Raw genomic sequence first — 6,731 nt, forward strand, 5'->3', positions numbered from 1 at the left:
CATCAATAGTAATACAATTTCAGATTAAAGCAGGAAAGAAAAACGTTGTACTTGATCAAAAAACCTTCTTTTAATAATGGTTGATATCAACTGTTTAAATCAGTTATGATAAAAACTAGTAAAATGTTAATTGTTATCAAATGTGCTTCCATATTTTCAATATTTTGGCGAAATTCAGTCTGAAAAAGTTAGAGTATAACACTTCCTGACTGTTTCACTTCAGTAGATCCTGTAAATAATTACATGTTACTTCAGTAGATCCTGTAAACAATTCTATATTTTATGTTTACATGTAAGGATGTTGTAGTGTCTTACTGTTATTACTTACTTTATATTTTATGTTTACATGTAAGGATGTGTAAACATAAAATATAACATAAGTAATAACAGTACGATACTACAAGATACTACAACATCCTTACATGTAAACATAAAATATAACATAAGTAATAACAGTACGACACTACAACATCCTTACATACAAACATAAAATATAACATAAGTAATAACAGTACGTAAGGATGGATTAGTGTCGTACTGTTATTACCTATCTTATGTTATATTTTATGTTTACATGTAAGGATGGATTAGTGTCGTATGGATTACCTATCTTATGTTATATTTTATGTTTACATGCAGAGATGGGGTAGCGTTGTCACACCTTTTACCGAGGTGAATCGAGGGTCACACTGGGGGCATATGCCCTCCCTTAATTTTTACCACAAGTGCCTCTTTGAATGGGGAATAGAAATTGGTGTATACGTCTCTGTTCGAGCTATGAGCCCAGTGGTTACGTGAACATAGCAAATAAAGTGCCCCAGTCATCGGTGCCTCCTTCCCGAATTAAGATTTGCCCATTACTTAGTAAACACTGTTCTTCGCGGAACAATAATACATCTTGGAGAAAGGCAAGGAAAAGGTTCTGTATTTATTTACTGCACATTGTTCAACGGTAGATCGGTTTCATCGTTTCCTTTACGATCAACATTGGCATACGTAATTTACTATGCCATCAACACCCACGTGCATACCGAATGAACTCGTCCGCCAATCTGTGCGTGACTCGGAGCGGATTTGTCCGTCAGCAGTACGTGTTTTGTCTCGCGCAGGTTGAAATGAGCAACTCCGAGGCCTCGTGGACAAGATATTTGTGTTCGATTTTTTTTCGTCTCGTAGTGAGAACGGAATGAATAACAACTTTGTAGCAAAACGTTTTACTTGCTTTTCTTGTTCATTTAACGTATTTTCAAGTGATTTCAGTTCTACGACCGTACTTTTGATGGCTGTTACTTTCAACTGTTAGCGACAACAGATGCAGCTCATCAGGCAAGCGTGCAATATTAAGTATTTATCAAGTTTAGAATGTTTGATTCTATTATACCTACCACTTTAAAGTAAGATTAATAAATTTATCATACTTGTTCAGTTAGGTTTTTACAAATGTTTTGGTTGTTTGTTGAAGAGGTCGACTTTTATTCTATAAATTATGGTGGACTTTGTGAAGTGGAGATTCAGGTGATGTCACTTCACTTAAAGTAAGGTAAACTCAGGTTACCTTAACAACTATGTTCTGTCAGGTACATAGTGTACGTAAACTCAGGTTACCTTAACAACCGTGTTCTGTCAGGGACATAATGTAGGTAAACTCAGGTTACCTTAACAACTATGTTCTGTCAGGGAAATAGTGTAGATAGACTCAGGTTACCTTAACAACCGTGTTCTGTCAAGTACATAGTGTAGATAAACTCAGATTACCTTAACAACAGTCTTCTGTCAGGGACATAGTGTACGTAAACTTAGGTTACCTTAACAACAGTGTTCTGTCAAGGACATAGTGTAGATAAACTCAGATTACCTTAACAACTATGTTCTGTCAGGGAAATAGTGTAGATAAACTCAGATTACCTTAACAACAGTGTTCTGTCAAGGACATAGTGTAGATAAACTCAGATTACCTTAACAACTATGTTCTGTCAGGGAAATAGTGTAGATAGACTCCGGTTACCCTGACAACCGTGTTCTGTCAAGTACATAGTGTAGGTAAACTCAGATTACCTTAACAACCGTGTTCTGTCAGGGACATAGTGTACGTAAACTCAGATTACCGTAACGACCGTGTTCTGTCAGGGTCATAGTGTACGTAAACTCAGATTACCTTAACAACAGTGTTCTGTCAGGGACATAACGTAGATAAACTCCAGTTACCCTGCCAACCGTGTTCTGACAGGGACATAGTATAGGTAAACTCAGATTACCTTAACAACCGAGTTCTGTCAGGGACATAGTGTAGGTAAACTCAGATTACCTTAACAACAGTGTTCTGTCAGGGACATAGTGTAGGTAGACTCAGATTACCTTAACAACCGTGTTCTGTCAAGAACATAATGTAGGTATACTCAGGTTACCTTAACAACCGTGTTCTGTCAGGGACATAGTGTACGTAAAATCAGGTTACCCTGACAACCGTGCTCTGTCAGGGACATAGTGTATGTAAACTCACTCTATCCTGACAACCGCTTTTTGTAAGAGACAAAATACAGGTAAAGCTAGGTTACCCAGACAACCATGTTTTGTAAGGAACATAGTGTAGATAAAGTTATGTTACCCTGACAACCGTGTTTTGTAAGAGACAAAATACAGGTAAAGCTAGGTTACCCAGACAACCATGTTTTGTAAGAAACATAGTGTAGATAAAGTTATGTTACCCTGACAACCGTGTTTTGTAAGAGACAAAGTGCAGGTAAAGTTAGATAACCCTGAAAACCGTGTTATTTAAGGGACATGGTGTAGGTAAACTTAGGTTACCAGGAGAACCGTTTTTTAACTTAAATAGTGTAGAGAACGAAAACAATCCTTTCAAGATTCTCATCTGTGATCGATGTACTATATATATGTTTCTTTGAATCAACTACTAGTGCGGATTAGAACTATAATAGTGAAATTCGGTAATACTCTGACTTCAGTATCAATAAAAGACATATTTTATGATAATTAGTTTTGGGAAATAATGTCATTGAAAGACATTTTTTGGTCAATGTCAAGAAATGCCAGAAATTAAAAGCAAAAAATCTGCCTTTACTTGTCACTGGTGTTATTATTGGTAATATAATATTTTTAACTCTATCAGAGCAGAAAAAGAAGTTATAACCAGCGTGATACAGGAAGGAGCACCCTGGGTAATAGTGGCAGTTTTCCATAACTTGGTCATTTTGTTTCTGAGGAAACAGCACCCTGGATAATAGTGGCAGTTTTCCATAACTTGGTCATTTTATTTCTGGGGAAGCAGCACCCTGAATAATAGTGGCAGTTTTCTATAACTTGGTCATTTTGTTTCTGGGGAAGCAGCATCCTGGATAATAGTGGCAGTTTTCCATAACTTGGTCATTTTGTTTTTTTGGGGGAGCAGCACCCTGGATAATAGTGGCAGTTTTCTATAACTTGGTCGTTTTGTTTCTGGGGAAGCAGCACCCTGAATAATAGTGACAGTTTTCTATAACTTGGTCATTTTGTTTCGGTGGAAGCAGCACCCTGGATAATAGTGGCAGTTTTCTATAACTTGGTCATTTTGTTTCTGGTGAACAGCACCCTGGATAATAGTGACAGTTTTCCATAACTTGGTCATTTTGTTTCTGGGGAAGCAGCACCCTGAATAATAGTGGCAGTTTTCCATAACTTGGTTATTTTGTTTCTGGTGAAGCAGCACCCTGGATAATAGTGGCAGGTTTCCAATAAAAATTCTTAACCAAGAAAGAATATAGTTAATATTTGTATATTGATCCCGGGAATGGTCAAGCGTGTTTTGATGGTGTGTGGGATTGTCAGTGACGAGATTATAAGCACATCATCTGCTATCAGAGAATGACACCTGGCTAGCGTAGGGACCGGTCTGACCTTGACCATAGGCTGGGAGACTTGCTTGCCTTGTTCTAAATCTGTTTCACTGGTTAACCAAAACTTAGCTCTGTGTTTAAGCTCGTATCAAATGTGCGTTTGAAAAACAGAGATAGCTTCGTGTTAGTTTAGTGTTTCTTTCTTTAAGTGCATGTTACTTATCCAAGCTGTCATAGTATAAACCAGTTCATCAGGTAAGGTAAAGCACATAAACAGCTTTTGTTTTCCCTGCAATCTAATTCAAGTAGATATAAAGTTGTCTTATCCCTCTTTGAGACCCACCTTAGTCTAGTTGCCACTGTAAGATACACCCTGTCTTATCCTTCTTTGAAACCCACCTTAGTCTAGCTGTCACTGTAAGATGCACCCTGTCTTATCCCTCTTTGAAACCCACCTTAGTCTAGCTGTAACTGTAAGATACACCCTGTCTTATCCCTCTTTGAAACCTACCTTAGTCTAGTTGTCACTGTAAGATACACCCTGTCTTATCCCTCTTTGAAACCCACCTTAGTCTAGTTGTCACTGTAAGATACACCCTGTGGTATCCCTCTTCGAAACCCACCTTAGTCTAGCTGTCACTGTAAGATACACCCTGTCTTATCCCTCTTTGAAACCTACCTTAGTCTAGCTGTCACTGTAAGATACACCCTGTTTTATCCCTCTTTTAAACCCACCTTAGTCTAGCTGTCACTGTAAGATACACCCTGTCTTATCCCTCTTTGAAACCTACCTTAGTCTAGTTGTCACTGTAAGATACACCATGTCTTATCCCTCTTTGAAACCTACCTTAGTCTAGTTGTCACTGTAAGATACACCCTGTCTTATCCCTCTTTGAGACCAACACCAGTCTAGTTGTCACTGTACTATAAAATGTTGTTTTATACCATTTAAAGACCCATATCAGTAAAGCTGTCACTGTCAAATAAGCTGTTGTCTTATCCCTTTTAAAGCCTCATATCAATATAGCTGTCAATGTCATATAAGCTGTTGTCTTATCCCTTTTAAAGACCCATATCAGTATAGCTGTCACTGTCATATAAAATGTTGTTTTATCCCATTTAAAGACCCATATCAGTAAAGCTGTCACTGTCAAATAAGCTGTTGTCTTATCCCTTTTAAAGCCTCATATCAATATAGCTGTCACTGTCATATAAGCTGTTGTCTTATCCCTTTTAAAGACCCATATCAGTATAGCTGTCACTGTCAAATAAGCTGTTGTCTTATCCCTTTTAAAGCCCCATATCAGAATAGCTGTCACTGTCAGATAAGCTGTTGTCTTAGCCCTCTTAAAGACCCATATCGGTATAGCTGTCACTGTCAGATAAGCTGTTGTCCTAGACCTCTTAAAGACCCACATCAGTTTAGCTGTCACTTTAAGATAAGTTATTTCTTATACCTCTTAAAAAACCAGACCAATTTAGCTATCACTGTCAGATAAGCTGCTGTCTTAGCCCTCTTAAAAAACAATCTAGCTATCGCTGCTAGATAAGCTGTTGTCTTAGCCCTCTTAAAAACCAAACCAATCTAGCTATCGCTGCTAGATAAGCTGTTGTCTTAGCTCTCTTAAAAACCAAACCAATCTAGCTATCGCTGCTAGATAAGCTGTTGTCTTAGCTCTCTTAAAAACCAAACCAATCTAGCTATCACTGCCAGATAAATTATTGTCTTAGCCCTCTTAAAGACCCACATCAGTTTAGCTGTCTCTTTAAGATAAGCTGTTGTCTTGTCCCTTTTAAAGACTCATATCAGTATAACTATCACTGTTAGACAAGCTGTTGTCTTAGCCCTCTTAAAGACCCATATCAGTATAGGTGTCACTGTCAAATAAGATGTTGTCTTAGCCCTTTCAAAGTCCCACATGAATATAGCTGTAACTGTCAGATAAGCTGTTGTCTTAGCCTGCTTAAAGACCCATATCAGTATAGCTGTCACTCTCAGATAAGCTGTTGTCTTATTCCTCTTAAAGGACCACATCATTCTAGTTGTCATTGCCAGATAAACTGTTTTCTTATCCCTAATCGACTTTTACCCTATTTAGAACATCGAAAAGCACTTCAGTAAGTTACTGAACAAGAAAAAGTGTGTACTTCCTATTTGAGAAATTTGAACAGATTTGCGAAATATGATTACCTCATTTCCAGACCAAGGTTTTCTTTCTCCTGTCGTTACCCTTATCTTCTAAACGCGGGATTATTCTAACTTTCGTGGCGACACTAAATAAGTTAAGTAACGAAAACTGTTGTCCTGTAATGTAGATCGGAAATTCCATGATGTTGAGAACTTTTTCCGGCATTTCAGATAAAGCTACTTGTACTGGGGGGAAATGAAATCTTGTGTTATTAGTACTTACGGGAGGACTTGCGTGTTATTGGCACTTATTGAAGACGTGTATTATTTGTACTTACTGAGGACGTGTGTTATTGACACTTACTGAGAACGTGCGTTATTGGTTTTTCAACATGGTAAGAAAGAAAGGTACACTCCACAAAACAGTCTTTAACATAATAAAAACCTGTTTTTCTATGTGTTTCTTTTCTTCAGCTCAAACATGCTTAGGAATATAAGTATTCTTATTTTTGCTGAAATTAACAAGTGTTAGTCAGGACGTGGAATTGATTCAGAATTTATAACACACACAGTGATTTAAACAACACAAGAATTATAACACACTGCACAAAAAAACAAAACAACGCCTTCCATCGAAAACTTGTAGAGTGAAGGAATTAAAAGTTAAAGATTTTTCAAAAAACTTTTACAGAAACTTGCAAAGCTACACGAGGGCTATCTGCGCTAGCCGTCCCTAATTTAGCAGTGTAAGACTAGAGGGAAGGCAGCTAGTC

At 37.6% G+C, this 6,731-nt stretch overlaps 1 protein-coding gene across 4 annotated transcripts in view; it reads left to right on the forward strand.

Annotated features, from left to right (window-relative positions):
* The first annotated feature begins 911 nt into the window (after nucleotides 1–911).
* Nucleotides 912–6,731, forward strand: part of LOC106476001 (SH2 domain-containing protein 3C-like) — a 17,634-nt gene continuing 11,814 nt past the window's right edge. For 2 of the 4 annotated variants that reach the window (XM_022379989.1, XM_022379987.1), the window contains exon 1: nucleotides 912–1,326. The gene's annotated coding sequence lies outside the window, so the exon portion shown is untranslated. Of the gene's footprint in view, nucleotides 1,345–4,074; nucleotides 4,086–6,731 lie in introns of those variants that run through there. The other 2 variants (XM_022379988.1, XM_022379990.1) reach the window with 2 other exon arrangements.

Source organism: Limulus polyphemus, unplaced genomic scaffold, assembly GCF_000517525.1.
Source record: "Limulus polyphemus unplaced genomic scaffold, Limulus_polyphemus-2.1.2 Scaffold9607, whole genome shotgun sequence".
Taxonomy (NCBI): Eukaryota; Metazoa; Arthropoda; class Merostomata; order Xiphosura; family Limulidae; genus Limulus; species Limulus polyphemus.